This window comes from Canis lupus, chromosome 22 (genome assembly GCF_003254725.2).
Source record: "Canis lupus dingo isolate Sandy chromosome 22, ASM325472v2, whole genome shotgun sequence".
NCBI classification, from domain to species: domain Eukaryota; kingdom Metazoa; phylum Chordata; class Mammalia; order Carnivora; family Canidae; genus Canis; species Canis lupus.
Window position 1 is genome coordinate 32624608 of NC_064264.1, and position 20584 is coordinate 32645191.

General features: G+C 36.4%; 1 long non-coding RNA gene across 2 annotated transcripts; it reads right to left on the minus strand.

Moving 5' to 3' along the window:
- Nucleotides 1-974: 974 nt before the first annotated feature.
- LOC112656031 (uncharacterized) lies at nucleotides 975-19034 on the minus strand. 2 transcript variants are annotated; one of them, XR_007405054.1, is made up of 4 exons: nucleotides 18598-19034; nucleotides 15909-15965; nucleotides 11593-11678; nucleotides 975-2160 (listed from the first exon to the last, which is right to left on the minus strand). It is a non-coding gene; the product is annotated as an uncharacterized LOC112656031 (long non-coding RNA). The 2 variants fall into 2 exon arrangements; XR_003134051.3 differs by lacking the exon at nucleotides 18598-19034 and having other exon boundaries at nucleotides 15909-18582.
- Nucleotides 19035-20584: the final 1550 nt, after the last annotated feature.

Genomic DNA, 20584 nt, shown 5'->3' on the forward strand with positions numbered 1-20584 from the left:
AATCATGCAATTTCTCTTTCTCTGCCATTTCCCATCCATTGCCCCTACCTAGCTCGATATAACTACCCATTTTTCAAATCCCACTTGTTATTTAAAACCTAGAACCAACGCCTCCATAAGCTCTTCTTGAACCATGGTTGGCTCTGTAAATATAATTTGTGTACAAGGAGTCACAAAGCAGCATTCCACAGAATGACACTCAGATGTATTTTGTTCAGTTGACATGGTGTCGGTGTTATCATTTAAGTTAAATTTTAATTCTCTTAGGGACTACATATACTCTTCAGTTTCCTTACCACTTGAGTTTGAGAACCTTGGTCTATGCCGTGTCATGCCGGTAGCATTATTTCATAATCTTTGGTGATTTGTTAAAATGTTTTATTTTTCCAACTTATAATTTCCTAAGGGCAGAGAGGTGTCTTTATACATTTAAATTCTTAAATAGGGCAAGATGGGAGAGCACTTTGTAAACATGATTAGCCACAGAGTTACTGGTTGCTATGTCTCTTTTACACCAACTTCTACCAGCATCAACACCAGGAGGACATCTTTGAGCCATTTAGGAACCATTACTGGGGAAGAAAAATGGTTTATTACCAGGGAAGAAAAATCGTTCCATAAACATCTTTCCTCTCTCCTCTTTCCCCCTCCCCCCACCCAACTGATAAATTTTATTTTCATATCAATTCACAGATTTCCTCAGCATTTCATCCCAATTCAAGTTTAATATTCAAACAAAAACTTCTATATGCAAAAGCATTCATCCAGGAGCTCTTCAAATCCCAAATAAGGGTAGTTGTTGGAGCAAATAGATCCAATATAGAGAAATGAGCGAAAATGATTTCAAAAGAAAAAAATACGGAAATTTGGCAGAGAGAGAAAAAGAATCTCAGTGTTTACAATGGCTTGGAAATAAAAGAGGAAAAATGTTTACAGAAAATATTTTGAAAAAAAGAGCAAAAGTAGGCATAGAGTAGTGATCGAAAGAGCAAATTAATATTTATTCAGTATCTAATGCCAGCCAAGATTTTACACTCCTTATGTCACAGTGACCACCGGAGGTTGGTGTAGTTGTTCTTATCCTCAATGAGGACTTGAAGTTCAGAGAATTTACCTGAGGATATACAACTCCGGTAAATAATAGCAACATGATTCAAACTGGATCTGACTCGGATGCCTGCATTCTTGGAACTAGGCTGAACAGCCTCCTAATAAAATAAGACAGAAATCATAGGCTTAGTAGATGACAATTGGTCGAACAGTTTATTTTAATTAATAAAAACTTTTAACTGTATTCAAAAAGTAGAAGCCACAGAGGAAAAATTCTAACAGTGTTGTAAGAAAAACAATGATTAAGAATAATTATTCTAATGTGAAATGAATAAGAACTGGGTGTCAGGCATCGAACTGCAAGAGAAGACCACAGCAGCAGATTGGGAAGTCTTCTACCTCAGACAGGACTTGGAGATGATAAGCACACAAAGGCAGGAAATACTAGCAAGACCAATACAAGTGAGGGCCGACTTAAGTTAACACTGTAAAATGGTTTAGACTTTTTGGATGAGGATTTTGCAATATAATTCATATCCATTAAAATTTTCATGCCTTATGAAACAGAAATCTCAACTTCTGGAAACGTAACTCAGAGGAATAATACGAAATGTGGGGTGCTGGGAGGAGAGGAGCCTGAATGAAAGTGATACACTTTAAAAATTCATATATTTTTTAAAAACTAGTAATAATATGAATATCCAATAGTTGAGGAAATACTGAGCAAACCATGGTATAGTATATAAGCCATTAAAATGTTAAATGTGTTTGCTTGGAAACCTTAGAAAAAGTATTTAAAATAGGTCAAAGGCAAAAAGCATTAATCTTGTATGCACTAAAATAATAGTTACTATTTTTGAGCACTATGTGCCAAATTCTGATCTAAAAGCAATACATATATTACCTCATTTAAACCTAATAACTTCTCTATGAGGAAGGTGTTATCATCTCCATCACGCAGAAGAGAAATCTGGAGGTAACCAGGGCAGTTACGCCCCAGGTCACACAGCTATTGAGAGAATGAGACAGGTTTCCAACCCACATAGTCTGGCTCTAAGACCCAAACAATTAACAACCACAGTGTTGATGCTGCCTCCATAATTATAAGACCTGTAATTAAACAAATGAAAGAATGAAATATATGTGGATAAAGATTAAGAAATATTATCAAAGAGGAATTAGTACAACTTGGAAGTAGAATGAAAGTAAGCAATGGAGTAGATTTATTAATTTATTTTGTTCCTAATCCACATAAGGGCCTATACTAACTAAGAGATCTCCCTGGTAATGGTTTCATTCAATCCTTTCTAGAGGGTTAAATGAACTCTGTGGTCCTTTTCAGATTTTCGGTTAACATTAAAATCTCATAATTAATATTGTTCATATGTAACTAGTCACATCTAGTTGAAATTTATACCTACAGTTTCAGAGAAACTTTTACCAACAAGAAATTAAAATGACATAAAAATAGGGAAGTACAAAATGGAGGAATAAAATTATTCTTCCAGCTCTGTCAAAAAAAAAAAAAAGCTAAACTCTTAAATTTATCATGTATGTTTTAAAGTAGTGAGCATACCATACCACAATCAAATTTCTTTGAACTAAAATGTGATTAAACATTGTAAAGAGATTAGTGTACATGCAAATTAGTGTACATTCAAAATTTCAAGTTAGATTTAATCCCTTAGCATCTTAAGGGGGTTATGGCAGAGAATGATACCGTTTTCTTTAGGATAAGACTGTGTAAAAATTATATATATTCAAATATTTCTTCAATTAATCCTTGCCTTATGACCTACTAAAAAGAAATCTCAAAGGAATACTGCAATACATGATGTTACATCCAACTTCTGCAAACCACAACTGTCACTGTAATGTCACATTTCATTTCAACCCAATTTCAAGACTATAACCCTCCAATTCTCAAAGGTAATTTAAGCTGTATTCAACTTTAAAAGGATTCAACTTTAGTTAATGCCATCTTCATTGTCGCTTGAAGATTATATACCTAAAATATTAGGGACAAGTTAACACAATAAAGCAATCAGAGGTATTGTTCTAAACAAGAGACATTTTCTTGTGTGACTCCTGGAAAACAAGTTTTTTCACTTTGTAGACACACCATATGTATTGGTTTCATGGGCACCAGGAAATCATCAACTTAACTCCTATAAAAAGAGAATAGTTAACGCCTCTGCATAATGAACACTGAGCCAGACTATACATAATACACATATATATTTTCAAAACACCGTATCACATACCATTTAAACAGAGCTCCTGTGATTGAGTGTTGTAAGCAAAGAAATTTTATCCATTGTTTCTAATACTATTTCAAATGGAATCATTTGAAACCTTGATTAAAAATGTATACTGGGATGTCAGGTAAAGTATTAGGTAATAGAAATGTGCTTTTTAAGACCCATTATACAATTTCTATTATTTGAGAAACAAAATAACACATAGATTTCAAAATAACAAAGCTTGCTACAGCACCCATCCTCAATTTTCTCCTACCAGAGGTTATATAAAGAAATAAAATTATCAAATGGAAGAGCATAGAGAGGCATACACCAGCATTGTAAAAATCAATTTAAGAAATGCAACTGCAGTTGTCTTTCCTGGGTTTTTAATTATGTGTTTGTTTGCCATGGTGGCCTAATTTAGTCAAGAAGATGAGCCAACATTAAAAGCTGGTAGGAGAGGTAAGTAATCCCCAGGGTGGGCTGCTTGTGCTCAAGAGTTTAAAAGCTACATATACAGAGGCAGAAGCCAAGGCACATTTGAGAAGGGGGTCCACATGACAAACAGTGAAAGGCGAGCAAATCAAATTTTTCACAATTAGTTGAACAACAACTGTGACAGGTTTAGCGCTTAGCATTTTCATTTGTGTGCTCAAATTTGGTTATCTGTCCTCTTTTATGCAAATGCGATGTGACAGGAGAAGCTGGGAGCACTGGAGCAGGCCAATCACTCACAACAGGGGCTAGGGCTGCTCAGCTGAGAGGCCGGGATTAAGTGGACTGAATGCTGATGGATAAATGACAGGAGCAGAGCTGAAAGCCTCATGAACTGATTTAAAACTTCTAAGGGAGGATGCCAAGAATATAATTATGCTTTATGCCCCAGCCTAAACTGTCAAAAATAAAAAGATAAAAGAAGAATATAAATTGTACCAAATGAATATTATCAGCATTCATAATTTAACTAAACCCAACATGTTTATCCTACACTGGAAAATAGATAAGATTGGAAAGCTGTGTTCTTATACCACAGCCCTTAGGACTCAAGCAAAGTTTAAAAATTTAAAAGTGGAGAAGAGAAGAAAACCCAAGACACTGCAGCTCTCTCCAGCAAGGCAAGGGCCCTCTCAGCAAAGGTGGCACAGGCAGTTCACCTTCTACTGTCTCTCTGCCAGAGAGGTGCAGGTTCAGGGTGGCATTTCCATCACCAGCACCTAGGAGAATGAGTGACATTTCCATGAAGCTGTAGGCTGTCTGCATTCTGCACAACCAAATACTAACAGTCAATGATTCTATCAAGCCAAAGGGTTGAGAAACATCAGAGCTTGTTACCTCATTTGTTCCACATAGGTCTTGTAATTGTATCGTCTCTGTAAATTCTTAATAGAATGTTTTACAACACTAAATTTCTCAGAAAGTAGAGTCTACTATCTGAAAACTGAAAATTGTCCTCGGTTCCTTTCAACCTCTGATTATAATTTCTCTATTATCACTACATACACACCCAGCTTTCTGGAAAGATATCAATGATATAAGACAAAAAGACAGGAAAAGCCTATATATATGTACTTTATGGATAAATACATACATAAAGGGAAGATATAATCTGAAATTCTCTTCATAAAAAAGGAGGATACCAAGCAATGCCATACAATAGGAAGAAACACAGAAAGTAAAGACGGTAACAAAGGCAAACCATGTATAAATGGCTACATGATACTCATACTCAAGAAAATACGTAAATTGAAAACATAATTTGTCCCAATCAACGGCATTAGCTAAGAGAAATTTCTCCACTCTGTAAGAAACTTTGACCTAATTTGTTAACTTAGTCCACCTCTTAAAATTCATCATTTGCCACAAGGTTAACAACTGTAGAGAATGTCATAAAATTCAGAAAATATTAATTGCTACACATATTTAGCAAAAACAACAGAATAAAAATACCAATTTTTGTGCAAAAGACTTGACATTAATATGCTAATTAAGAAAATTAAACCTATCTTTATAAGACTAAAATAATATAAATAAAATATTATTAAACAAACCTCTTAAATTTTTTTATGGATATAAAAATGTGGGCAGCCCAAGTGGCTCAGAGGTTTAGCGCCACCTTTGGCCCAGGGCGTGATCCTGGAGACCTGGGATCAAGTCCCACATCGAGCTCCCTGCATGGAGCCCGCTTTTCCCTCTGCCTGTGTCTCTGCCTCTCTCTCTCTCTGTGTCTCTCATGAAAAAATAAATAAAATTTTTAAAAAAAATGTAAATGTTCTAAAAAATAAAAATGTATATGCAGAAAAGTGCACACATCCTAAGTGTATATATCGACATTTCTCAAAGTGAACACACCTGTGTAACCACCATCAAGATCAAGAAATGGAGTAGTTACCAGAACTGCAGAAGCCCTTGATATGCCCTTCTCAGTCATTAACCCTTCAAATGCAAACACTCTTTTGAATTCTGTCAGGACAAATTTCTTTTGCCTGTTTTTGAAATTCATACAGATTAAATCATACAAAATCTACTCTTCTTGTCTGACTTTCTGGAGAAGATTGGAAGGTCTGATTTCTTTATACAATATTACGTTTAGGGCATTTATCCATATTGTCGTGTAAGTGTAGTTTATACTTTTTTTTTTTTAAGATTTTATTTATTTATTCATGAGAGACTCAGAGAGAGGGGCAGAGACTCAGGCAGAGGGAGAAGCAGGCTCCCTGCAGAGAGCCTGATGTGGGACTCTATCCCAGGACCCCAGGATCACAGCCTGAGCCAAAGACAGACGCTCAATCTCTGAGATACCCAGGTGCCCTAGTTTATACTTTTTCATTGTGTAATATTCCATTGTATGTACAGAATATTCTACTATTGATAAAAACTTGGTTTGTTGCTATGAACATTCCTGTACATTTAGTTTGGTGCATATATATTTTCATTTTCATGGAATAAATACTTAAGGAGTGGGATTGCTGGGTCATTGCCTCTACATGTATATTTTAATATGAATATATAGCTTTGGTAGATCCTGTGTAATAGCTTTCTAAAGAAGAACAAGCACTTTTTACATAGAAAGGAAATCTTACTATACTCTGGAATTTTCTTTTAGGTTACAAAATTAGCAAGAAAAAATTAACCAGAATTAAATATGCATGCCACAGATACAATTCTCAGTCAGAAAATAACATGCCTAAATTGAAACCTGAATTGATTTCCCCTAGCCCTGTTGATAGTATTTATTATGTCTCACTGTGAGAAGAAAGAAGTGGTAGTCATGGCTGCCAACTGTGATGCAAGCTGCGTAATGAATGAGTTCATTGAATGTACTAGAAAATGATCAGTTCATTGAGTGGGTTCCCCAAAAGTGTACCAGTGACTAGAGCTATATATATATTTCCACAAATCCCAGTTGTACCTAGCAGACACAGGAGCCACTCTATGTCATTCACAACATGAGCCACATTTTTATTCATCTAACATATCTGGTTTCACTCCTTTTAGAACAAAAAAGGCCTGCTGTTTGATCTATAAAGGTTCTTTTTTAGTGGGTAAATGGACAGAGCCCTTGCTGCTCAGCCTCATAGCCAGTCTCATACAGGTGAAGGCATGGACAGCACTGTAAGTCAATCATGATACTAGTGAGGCTCATCTGCTGCTGCAATGGGAACACAGCTTAAGAAGCAAATCCAACTTCTAACTCTATCTCCCAGGCATACCAACACAATCACAATTCAAAACAAGAGCAACCTCCAAACAACATTCAAGTTTATGTCAGGGAAGCTTATAGTCTGGTCCACACTCACTTCTTTCCAAGTTTTCAATAGCTCATATGGAGAAGGAATTGAGATCTGGATCTCTTCCCTTAAAGAAGGTCCCTCAGAAACAATCATGGTCTATGGAGTACTTTTTTCTATTTTGGGGTGGGGATTAGTTTACACATATTAAAAATGAAATCGTCACCCATTAGTACACAATCAGCTTATCTTTCCCTGGGCTCCATATAACCTTTCTTCTGGCAACTGGCTCCTCTTGTTCACCCTTGATGGTCATTCTCATAACTTCATACTTTACCTAGCTGCCATTCTCCATCATGAGGTAGCATTTTCATCTCTATTTTCCTAGAGAAGCTAGGTCCTTTCTTGGGAGGTGTTTGATTTCAGGCCTTTTCCAAATCCTTACACAAATTCCCTCATGAACGCCTCCAATCCCCAACCCCCTTTTCCAGCCAGTATGTTCTCTTCCATTCTCTTTGAATCTCCAGTTTTGATTGGCAGAGTTCTTTCCTCTCTGCTTTCAAGCTGTTTCCTGGTGTTATCATCCAGAGATATTTAAACTTCCATCTGAATGTCTCATCCCTCCTCTCTCAGGCAGTTCAAATCACATTTCCAGGTCTGCATCATTGGACTACAGTTTCTTAAACATCAGAATTTTCATTAACAATTATATTTAAATTTTCTAGACTCCACCTTAACCAAAACAACTTGAAAAATAGAAATAATTTGCGGGGAGAAACTCTCTTTCAAAAGTGCCAATATACTTAAACTATCCATCTCCACCAAATTTTTATTCATCTGTTAACACTCAGCTGTCATCTCTATAGAACCTGTAGCAACTCCTTGAGACAAAGTTAGTCATTTTATTTTGTGAGCTTCATAAGACCATTATAGCATTTAACATGTTGTGTTGGAATTACCTGCTAGGATGTTTGCCTTCTCCACTGGGCCCTGAACTCCACAAGAGCAAAGGCTGTGTTCATCTTTCTATCCCCCATTTCAATTCAGCAAATATTCAACACACAGCACTGTGTCAATTTCAAAGTTGGTACTTAATAAATATTTCATGAGAGAATGGAAGAGTGAAGGGAGATAAATTTATATTATTTTAGAACTCTTTAAAAAATAGTTCTGGCAGAAACTTCTGTTTTCATTCTTATTTCCAAAAGGAAAAAATGTTTTTCCAAAATCCATATTTATATCAGGGATACTTGAGGTTTGTTTCTCCAGTTTATGTTTATAAACCTAAATTTACGTGATGAATAACTTGAATTATATGGCATAGTACATGTGGCCTTAGAGGTAATCTAGTCCAGGGAGACAGCTAATATATAGCATTCTCAGTGCTGCTCTCCACCTCTTGCACCCATAGCAGACAGCACTAATCGATCATGGCACTCCTTCTCATTAAGTCAAGACTCAGCCTTGGAATCCTCAAGTCAGCACTTACCAGGCTGTTCTCTAGAGTTAGTGGTCAAGATGAATCCTGCTTTTCACTCATAGTCTATTCTCTCTTATTTAAACAACATGAGTCCCAGAGAGGTTAAATGACTTTGCCTAGGTCACAGAGATCATTAGCAGTAGATGCTAAACCAAACCCTATCACCTAAGACTTTCTTCCACTAGAATACACTTTTTATTTCTATAGGTGATCAATAGGAATGAATACTTCATAGAAAGTATTAGTTTTGTTTTATATGTACATGTGTATTATATATTAGATTATATATTTTATATAATGGTTTATTTAGAACCTTCACTTAGTATTTCTCAACCAGTGGTGTCAGCAGTATCATAAAGACCTCATTGTATATCATACCAGTCCAATCTTCCCTTGAAGCCAAAGAGGCACAGTTTTTCAAAACTAAGAACAAGATCAGTCCAACTCTCTGGAATATAAAAACACTGAATTTTTTTTTAACCCAAAGTGAAATGCCTCTAAAAGTTTGCCATAAAAAGTAGTAAACACAAAAGAATGCATTAAAAGAAACATCGGTCAGGACACCTGGGTGGCTCAGTGGTTGAGCATCTACCTTTGGCTCAGGTCGTGATCCCAGGGTCCTGGGATCGAGTCCCACATCAGGATCTCCACAGGGAGCCTGCTTCTCCATCTGCCTGTGTCTCTGCCTCTCTCTCTGTCTCTCATGAATAAATAAATAAAATCTTTAAAAAAAAAAAAGCAGCACTGGTCAGTTTAACTGGTATCTTTCTTATAGTTTCTTAGCAGATTAAAGACCTATTTGAAAAAATAGCTATGAAAATCAGAATACAAGCAAGACTTATCTATATTAGTTTTTTCAATGGGTTGTCCAATTAGTAATTTTTAAACTTTCTCTGTATATTCACATTATGCTTTTCCATCCAGGTGTCACTGCCACCAGTACAAGTGGGTGTCAGGTAGGACCCCAGAACTTCGTAATAGTACTTTTTTTAAACAGCTCAAATGCTATAATTGCCTATCTTTATCATACATAAATGCTTACTATGTATAAAAGAGTATACTGAAAAGAAAACAAGAAGTATATTAAGAAGTAAGTACAAGTCATTGTTTTCTTTTCTAGAGCATAAGCTTCAAATTCCCCAAAGGGCTAGACTTGTTTCTTCCCGATGGGCCAGCAGGCGTATAAGAAAGAAACCAAAAAAGTTGAAATAAATTAAAATCTCAGATTCCTTTCCCTCTTTGTGTGTGTGTGTGTGTGTGTGTGTGTATGTGTGTGTGTGTGTGTAGCAAACTGAAAAATACTCTCAAAGAATCAACACCCAGGATACCTCATTACCAGAAGTAGAGAGGCAAATAAGAAAGAGAGTAAAGAAAGAGCAACCCCACAGCCTGAGAATAGATGACAAGCTAAGTTCTTAGACATGAAATCACACAAAGGTTAGCCATTTGAGGAGAAATGAAATAAACTATTAGCAAATAACAATGAAAGCTTTTGGGGGGTAAATGCCTGATGTTTATGGACCAAGAAAAAGTGGTTGTAACTCTTCTCTCTCTCTGGTTGATATTTGGGCAACATGTGTCCACTTATTTCAATGCATGACTTACAAGTGTAACAAACTTATGACAATAGCCCTGTAGACATGCCTCTTCAGAGATCTGAGGTATTAAAGCAAAGCATTAACAAACTTATTTTTACAATTCCTAGAAGAAATGGTGATGGCAGCTATTGAGTTATTTACCTAGTGCTTCTCAGACCCAGCCCAACCCTTCTACATCTGGCTTCGACTGTGTATCTGCAAACTACATTTCCCAGACTAACTTGCCAATGGGAGAAAGTGTTGGGAGACTATCAGAGGAAGTAAGGGAAAAGAGATGCCCCCACTTCAGGTCTTGTATGCGTCCTTCCAGAATCTTTTTATCACTTTCAAAACCAGCAATATGATCTCCTTGGAAGTCCAAGCCCCAGCTGTCAGTCCCTCTTCCATGGCAGCTACCTATTCCCTTCTATTCTTTACTCTTGAAAGAACCACCACCACCTCCATCACATTTTTTTTCTCACCTCCATCACTTTTAAGTGGCTGTAACTAATACTCCATTACCCAATTTTATAAACTGTTATATGAATTTTTCACTGGAGACAAGAAGGCAACACAATGACATACTTATCTATATGTGTGTGAACTGAATAAAAAATGCACAGTGACCAATTACAGACTCTGAAAGAAACAATGTGATTTTTCACTGATCATGATGCACATCTCTTATTTACACAGTGATGTGTGGACTTAAGAGCTAGTGCTGAAGTTTCTATTTTAAGCACTCACAGTTAATATACTGTGGTGACTGATTTTGAATCATAGTGTTGTGAGACTGGTGTTACTTAAGTAAACTGTGGTAAGTGAAATTCGTGTACATTACGGTAGTCTAGAGCAAAGACTGCCTGTAGTTATTTGTATTAAACTCAACTATTTGAGGGTTCATTTTCATTTCTTTTGAATCATAACTCATCCATTTCAACAAATGTACCTCCAAACAGACTTGACTAACATTTACTTTTGAAATAAATCCATGGTGAATGAGGGCTATCCATTCCCTTTTATGCTCTATTCTCTCATGCTGTTGACACCTTTCCTAGCATTCACGCACTAGATACAAGTCATGGTGGGTCATGCTCATTGATCTGTTTTCACTGTGGGCTGCTGTACTCAGCCGACTTTTGTTAAGTATAGCCAAAGATGAGATGCGAGTGGGTACCTGATACACACATAGATTACGGTTGTCTGGGACAAAATTTGAGTCATTATTTGCAATTCTTCATAACTTCCTGTTTTAGAATTCTACACCCATGCTCTTTCCCATGTGGCATTGCCTTATTCTAATAAGAGTTAGAAGAGTATATTTACTACCATATTTACTACCATATTTACTACCATTTGGCTATGTGCCTTGCTTGAGCTGATGAAATATGGGTAGATGTGGCAATATGCCAGACTGCGGTCTCAAGAGGCATGACTTGATCAATTATCATCCACAAGAAGAGAATGCCCAGAGGGCTACCGTTCCTTCAGCCTGGGCCCCAGAATGAACATACCATGAAACAGAGCTAATGTCAACCCATCGCCTCAAGCAAAGCTTCCTAGTTGACCCCAGTTCTAGATCAGCTGAATCACCATCAACCTGTGGACATACAGAAGAATAAAGGCTTACTGGAAGCCACTGGTTTTTTTGTTTGTTTGTTTGTTTGTTTGTTTTAATGTTTCCTTACACATCTGTCAGTTTGTTTGTTGTTGTTGTTTTTGCAATAGCTGATTAACATAGGACAGAAGAGCGCATTTATTTAGCTCAAATAGAAAATCTCCCCCAAAGCTTATACTGGGAAGTATAGAAAAATTTCTAGCTAGCAGAGAGAGTAGAATGGAGGAGAGACACAGAGAGGCTGAGATACTATGAGAAAATAGGCAAGGAGTGATTGTTTTAAACCTTGAATAATTTTGGAATTCTAGGCCATATATACACCTCTGAAGCCAGTTTTCCCCAAGACATCGAGCTCATAGGCAGTAGTTAGAGCAACTTGAGTTCTCCACAACACAAAGAGCTCAACTCTGTCTATTCTACAGCTGCCATACCTCTTTATATTAGAAGCAGGTGGAGTGCAGAAGGGGAAATGACATTTTCCATAGGATTCCTTATATCTAAAGCAGACCAGGTCTGAGAGTAAATCCAATTCATATTTCTGAATGAAGTACTAGGAGTGGATGGAAGATTAGATCACATCCAGTTTCCTTATAACTACCTGGGCCTTTCTTTTCCAAGATATAGAGCCCATAGGAATTATTTTCCATTCTCTGAGGCTTTCAAATAATTATGAATCCACTGAGCCATTACCATATCCCAAGAAAATCCTTAATCCATATAATTTCATCAGATTTTCTTAGTGAGAAAAATACTTATAGTGAGAAGGTACTATTTTTACCTCCATTTTACATATGAGGAGACTGATTGACCCTGTAAATTATTTGCTTGAGGTCACAGTTTCTAAACCCATGCGCTCCATCTCCCTACTCCAGCCATCTTATGCTGACTGTCTTTAGGAAGTAGTGGCAGGAACCAAAGTACCAACTCTTGCCTGGAAATATTTTCATTACCCTAGGCATCAGGATATAGTCATTGAAAGAAACAAATAGTTCAAAGGAAAAATAGAACATTTTCCTTTAACTTGAAGCAAGTATAAGCAAACATATTTTTCCTTATACTGGGTGTTTTTATTCTGGTACTAGGCTTTGTTAGTATGCCTTTCTTCCCTGGGATTCTCTCTCTCCTCAATACCTTTTCCTACACCTTTTTCATTTTATGATTCTCCTTCTCCCTTTCCCCAGAAAAACTCAGGGCAACCAAATTCATTTATTTTACAAATATCTGCGTGCTTATTATAACCAAGTTACTTACATTTTGTAGTAGAGAATTACTATATTCTCTATTATATAGAGAATATATATTACTATATCCTCTATCTTAACACAACTATTCTCAGTTGTGTTAAGATTTCTAGGGATTGGGTGAAAACAGCAATCCTCATACCCCAGCACATCACAGCTGCCCTGAGTTCTGAGCAAAAGAAATTTCTATTAAAATTGATTTAAAATTCCATTAGTTCCATGCATTTCTGTCGCTCATATCACACTTGGGCAGTCCTCAAATGATCAGGCCGTGGTGGCCATGTTCTAGCACACCGTTCTTACAACTCCTCCTGTCATTCCTTTCCACAGTGCACCCTGAAATGTGTACCAGTTATAAGCAACTTCTCTTACATTCTTAATCTCCTCCTTCCCACTGACTCTATTCCTTCAGTCTATAAAATTTAGACCTTCCCTTTCCTTTCCCCAGCAAAAGCTTCAAGTCCTCCACTTTGAGTTTCCTACTTTGTCTCCACCAAACATCGATCTGATTTCTCCTTCCATGAAACTCCCTATGGCCTTTCAAATTGGCCAGTCCACAGGTCCTTTCCGTCTTGATCTTACTGACCTCTTTATCAAGCCTCTATTTGTGATGTTCTCTCCTTCATTGGCTTTTGTGATGTCCTTTCAGTTAGGTCTTTTTTTCTAGCAACTCTTTTTTCATCTACTTCAGGGGAACCCCTCCTCTAGCCCTTGAAAATATTGGGGTTTACCACCCCTTAGTTTTACCACTTTGCATGCTAAATGTCCTCCCTGAGGAATCTCACTCATGCAGTGAATACAGTTCCTTAGACCTGTATCTGCATCCCAGACTCCTCTCCTATACTTCAGATAGCAGACACCTGCTTACAGGATATTTCCATTTTGATATCCCACAAGGCCCTGAAACTCAACATGACAGGAATTCAACTCCCTTTCTTGTCCTACAAACTTGCTCTGAATCCCACTGCTCCAACTCAGGGCATGGCACAACCATCAATGTTGTCGCTCAGCCTAGAAACCTGGAGTCTCTATCTAACCTTGTTATGCCCGTCCTCCCTGGCTCCAGTGCATTCTCCTCACCACTGCAAAAATGATCACTTCACATTTCCCTGCACACATCTTTTGTCTTCCTTCTATTCTATCCCCTTCTTTTTTTTAAACTTTCAAACCACTCAATAGCCGCTGCTTCAACACAAGGTTCAAACAAGCTCTGAACCTTGTTTCTCTCCAGACTCTATCCTAGCTTCTGTTTCTTTTAAATTCCTTTACATTTCAATTGCTTCATGCTCCTGGCCACTCTGCTCAGTACTTACCTTCATAAATTGATGTTTATGGGAACTTCCCCCCCACCACATATCAGGCAAGAGAGTAGATAGAACAGGATTATAAAAGGGATGGCAAGGTATTTGTTTGCTCAATGGCTGGAGAGATTTAGGGCAAGAAATAAAAGGAGCTGTGTTAAAATAAGGCAGACTGAACAGATGCACTGGGTCCCAGGAACAAAGATTGATAGTGTTGGAGAAGGATCACTGACTTCCTCAGACTACAGTGCAGCGTTGCCACCCTGAAAGTGTGGTATGGGTAGGGGAGAGGGGCACTGTGAGGTTTGGGTGTACCCAGTAGTGTTTTGACAGAGGCCACTATGATTTGCAGTAGAGGCTGTGGTAAAGGGTCCAGTTGAATCTGGTGTGGAAGAATGAGAGGGGACTAGTTAAGGCTAGGTATTTAGGAAATGCTCAAGTATAAATGGGAAAGATAATAAAGGTGTGTGTGTGGGGGTGCTATTCACCAGTTATAGGGTGGAGGCCATGAGGCAAATGATACTCCTAAGTAGCTGCAAAGAAAATGAAGTCATCTAATGGGAACTGAAGTCATCTACTACCAAACTTTTAAAAACATGAAATTTTCTTCCTCTCTTTGTCTCTATTACTATCTAAGGGTAGTCCTTATAAGCGTGCTTTGGATTTTTTTTTTTTTTAATTCCATGTTTCTGGGCAGCTTAGACTATCATTACTGTTCATTCTACCTTCTTAGTAGAATCCTTTCTTTAAAGATTTAAACAGGATTCTCAAAATAAATAAATAAATAAATAGGATTCTCTGGCCTCTTTTTGTCCCTTTCGCCTTGCAAACTACTTATCTACCTCTCTTCTACCTTAAAAATCTCAAAAAACCTGCCTAAACTCTGTTTCTATATCTTTACTTTCCTTTTACTCTTTAGCCTATCCATCCTGGCTCCCATATCCATCATGAAAAAATCAGATTTTTCTGAGTTCCAGAAAAATATTCCAGAGTTATCAATGACTTCCTTATCCTAAAATCCAATGGACATTTTCCACATTTCACCTTACTTTGCTTTGTAATATTTGACACATTTCATCCTCTCCTTCCTAAGAAATTTTTTTTTTTGGGCGGGGGGGGTCCTCTATTTGTAAATACCATTCCTGGTTTTGTTTCTACCACTTTGGCTGTCCTTTTTAATTCTCCTTTGCAGAATCTGCCTACATTATCCAGATTAAAATGTGGACTTCCTCATTCTATATGTTATCTTAGGAATCTCATTCTCACCTATAAATAAAGATTTCTGTACTACATAATTCTCAAAATTGTTTATCACTGCAATGGAGTCACACTGGACTTCTTTCTGTTCCTCAAATATACCATACTTGGTCCTTGTGTAGTATTTTTGCACAAAACTGTTCATTCCTCAAGAATATGCTCTCCCTCTAGTTAAGCTGCTTCTCAACTTTCAGATCTCAACTAAAAGATCACTTTTTTGGGAAGACTTTCCTGACCTATAGGTCAGATTCATTTGCTTTATACCTCCATAAAATTGTTTCTTTCCTTCAGAGCATTTAATCATTTTGCTTTTGTTTTGTTTCCCTTCTCTTTTGGATGATTTCAACTCCCCTGAACTATGATAAAGGGCAGGGAAAGGAACATAAGCATCAGTTGTTTTAATCTCCACCCACCTTTTCATGGGTGAGCACTGCCATTTCTCAATATGAAGTCTCTTTCAGGCAGCAAAGCTGATGGGAAAAATAAAAGAGTCAACATGTATGTAGAACCACTTCACTTACTGGCACTGGTTGTGTAACCAGTTGAATTAAGTCTGCAGCACTTCCAGAAATTCCCAAGTTTGCAAACTCAATTGATTCCTTCATATACCTCAAATACTTGCTCTCAGGACTTCATTCTTTATCAGAAGTACACAACTTTCCATGACATTTCCCCAGATTGTTCCCTGAGATGGAACTAGATGTTACTCTGCCTTTAGTTTTTTTCTCGAATTTTTTGAGGATTTAAATTCACATTCAGTTGTAAGAAATAAAGATCTCGTGTATCCTTTACCAAGATTCCTCCAATGGTAATAATATCTTGCAAAAACTATAGTACAATACAACAACCAGCTTACTGATAGTCAAGACACAGAATATTTCCATTAAAGGTCCCCTCAATGTTGTCCTTTTACAGTCACACCCACCACCTCCATAACACCTTGCTACTAATCCATTCCCCATTTTTATAACTTTGTCATTTCAAAAATTTTATATAAATGGAATCACACAGTAAGTAGCCTTTTGGGATTGGCTATTTCTTTTTTACACTCAGCATAGTCTCTGGAAATTCATCCAAGTTGTTGGCATGTATCAATGTGTTGTTTTTAATGCTGTGTAGTATTTCATTGACTAAACATATCAGATGAATCATTCACCCAGTGGAAGACCTGTAGATTATTTCCAGTTGCTTATTATTATGCATACTTATATTCAAGTATTTGTGTGAAAATAAGTTAAATGCCCAGGAGTATAATTGCTGGTTGATATGATAGTTGCATATCTAGCTATTTAAGAAATTGTCAGTTTCCTAGACTGGCTATACAATTTAACATTTCCACCAATCTGGGAGTGATCTTATTTCTTCCTCTCTCCCTTCTTTCTTTTAGAGAGGGAGGAGGGCAAAGGCTGAGGGAAGAATCTTAAGCAGGCTCCATGTCCAGCACTCAGGACCTTGAGATCATGACCTGACCTGAAATCAAGAGTGGGACATTTAATCAACTGAGCCACCCTGGTGCCCCAATGAATGATCCAATTTCTTTTTTTATGATCCAATTTCTATGCATCCTTGCCAGCATTTGGTTTTGTCCATTTTCACCTTTTTCTTTGGTTATTCACATCCTATTGAGGTTTTAATTTCTACTTTCCTTATAGTAGAGGATTTTGAGTATCTTTTCATGTGCTTATCTGCCACCTGAATATCTTTGTTGTAATGTCTTTTTTGCCCATGTACTAGTTGGTTTGCTTTTTATTGTTTAGCTTTGAAGAATTATATATTCTGGATACCAGTGCTGACACATACTAGGTGTGGTTTCCAAATTTCTCCCACTCTGTAGCTTGTTATTATCGTTAACAGATTTCACAGAGCAAGTTTTAAATTTTGATGAAGTCCAACTTATCATACAGTATGGATCATACTTTTGGTGTCAAGTCTAAGAACTTTTGCCTAGCCTTAGATCTCAAAAATTTTTCATTTTCCTACAAGTTTTATACTTAAATCCTTGATCCATTTTAATTATTGAATAAGATGTGAATTTTTTCAGGGAGAGGGGTGTTTTGATTTTGCCAATGGATGTCAAGTGTTCCAGATCGTTTGAAAAAGATTTTACTTCCTCCATCCAATTGTTTTTGTACCTTGTCAAAAACCAATTGTACACATTTCTGTGCATCTTTATGAGATCTCTATTCTGTTCCATTGATCGATAGGTTTATCCTTCCCATGAAGATTCTTTCTTCATAAAGTCCCAATTACTATAAGTCTTGAAGCTGGTTAAACTGATCCTTCCACTTCATCTTTTTCAAAATTGATTTATTCTGGTTCTCTTGCCTTTCCATATAATTCCAAGATAATTTTGTTATCTATATTTGATAAGTATTATATTAACCTATGTATGAATTTGTAGAATGAACACATTTATTAATGTTGGGTTTTCTAATCCATATATTCTGTCTCTCCATTTATTTAGTTCTTTGGTCATTGGCATTTTGTAGTTTTTAGCATACAAGTTCTGTACATGGTTTGTTAGATTTACATTTAGGTATATAATTTTTATAATTTTTCTCATGCATGGTTGTAACTAGCATTGTATTTTTAATTTGTCTCCCAGGTGTTCAATGTTGGTATAGAGAAAAAGAATTTATGTTTATGATTCATAGTAAGCCATAACTAGACCTGCACACAGGAAGGCCCTAAGTGTTCACATTTTGGAAAATGCCCAGGTCCAACTGGGCAAAAGCAGTCACAGGAGGTTACAGAAATATCTAGCAGTGAAAATCCTACAATTGAACTTGGCTGGACATTAGGTCTGAATGGTGTGGCTTATGTTTATGTGGTAATATAAATTGTACTCAGGTGTTCTTGTGGCAGATATAAAAGGGTGGATCTTTTTTGGGGGGAGGATACCTTGGAACTTATTCAGGTTACTGTCACCCCTATATTCAGTGATTCCCCATACAGGAACCCTGTATAAATGCATTCTTGGATGGATGTTTTAAACTTTTTTTTTTTAGAGTAGGATCCATGCCCAGTGTAGAGCCAATGCAGGGCTTGAACTCAGAACCCTGAAATCAAGACCTGAGCTAAGATCAAGAGTCCAACACTTACCGGACAGCCACTCAGATGCCCTGGATGTGAGTTTTATATATATATATATGGCTCAATAAAGCTTACCAGCTGGGGGAAAAAAAAACAAAAATACAAATGCATTACTTGCTTTGTAGGCTGCTTTCAATTAGAACTTTAAATCGCAGGGCTAAATCCAGTCTTCCCATCTTCGGCACCTTGTTATAAGGCTCTATTCTATATGAGTACTCCCAATTTGAGGATTCTCTCTTTTTCACTGGGTATCTTGATAAACCAAAATTTAAAAACTTACTCTAGTTTAACCAAAGAATGGTTGGTTAGGCTTCTACTTCATTTTCAATACATGTAATTTTCATCCATTTAGTATTACAAACATGACATATGTGAGCGCTATCATGACTAACAATCAGATCAGTACTGAAAGAATATTTCAAGAATTACCTGTTTGATGTTTAAATCCTTACCTCATTCAGACATGACAATTGCTAAGTGCCAAAGATCTTCTTTTCTACCATTCTTTAATTTCTCTTAATTCTGAACATTAACTTGACAAAAAAAAAATAAAATGTGAAATGGACATATTACCTACTATACTTAAAACACAAAAACTAAATACTGCATTAAACTTAATACAAATCTGACTGCTATCCATTTCTAACTCTAAAATTGCAGGCATTTCTAAGTATTACTTCCCAAAATCAACTTCTAATAAAAAGTGATGACCATGAAGTCTTAAGTCATAGGTTATTACTTAAAAAAAAAAAAAAAAAGATGGTAATGTCCCTGAAATTTATTTAAATGAGATCTTTGGAATAAATAACATTTTAACATTAAACAATGTTTCAAAACCGTAGAAGATTTTAAAAGCTTACTTTGTGTGTAACTTGTACTCTATCCTCCTTGAAGCCAGAAGTCTTTTCATTAACTCCATTTCCTAATTTCAAAATCCTCAAAACCAATACACTACATACTGTAATTTAGATAATCAGAATCATGATTCTCATAGCACTGAATACAAAGTGCATTTTTGCATGTCAATACATTCTGGGTTTAAAAAAGGCGAATCAAAAACCGTCAAGAAAACTCTGCTACAACACTGCAACACTCAAATATGGGAATTAATGTCATACAACAGTATATTAGATAAAACCTTACCATTACATAAATAGCTCAGGAAAATGTTCATGGTTTGCAAGGGATTTTATTCTTCCCAAGAAAATGGATTATCTTTTCAAAAAAAAATTTTTTTTTTTGCTTAGGATATAGAAGGTAAATATATGGAACCCACCACCTTCCCATTTCTATATAATTTCCTTCAGTCCATTTCACGCTTTATGTTTCAAAAACAAATGTTCAAGAATCTCCTGGGGAAAACAAATTATGTTTTCCTGGAGAAAAGCAGTTTTGGAGTTGAAACAAAAAATATGGGAAGTTTGTTATTGCTATAAATTATGTGGTCTTTGTGTATTCTTCTAGTGCAGACTGTATAGAGAAATGTAAATTCCAGTCCAGTTTCTGCCATTTATTTTAACTAATAAAGGTTAAAAATTGTATGTCCTACCTTTCAATACAGACTAGTTATGAGACTACAAAACTTTTGCATGGCATACAAAATGCTGGCAACAACATATTGTGGAAAATACTAATAGTATCAGTATTGCATCAGAGCTGAACTACGCTATCAAGCATAATTTGGTTCCTGTTAAAATATGAATGCAGTAAATTCAATGTTTTAACACATGTGCAAAAACCTGAATTTATGTTCTCCAAAGCTAAATTATGAAAGTACCTACATGTTTATACATCTCTGCTTTGTAAAAGATCAAACTGAAAATGTATCACAAGTTTTAAAAACAAGTATACTCTGACCCAGTTTTGAGAATATATCTTGAAGGAATAATCAAAGATGTTCGAGGGTACAGCATGAGTTATATTAAAATTAAAAAATGGGAATAGCCCTACATGCCCCAAATGAGGATCAATACATTATGATTCATCTACAACTGGA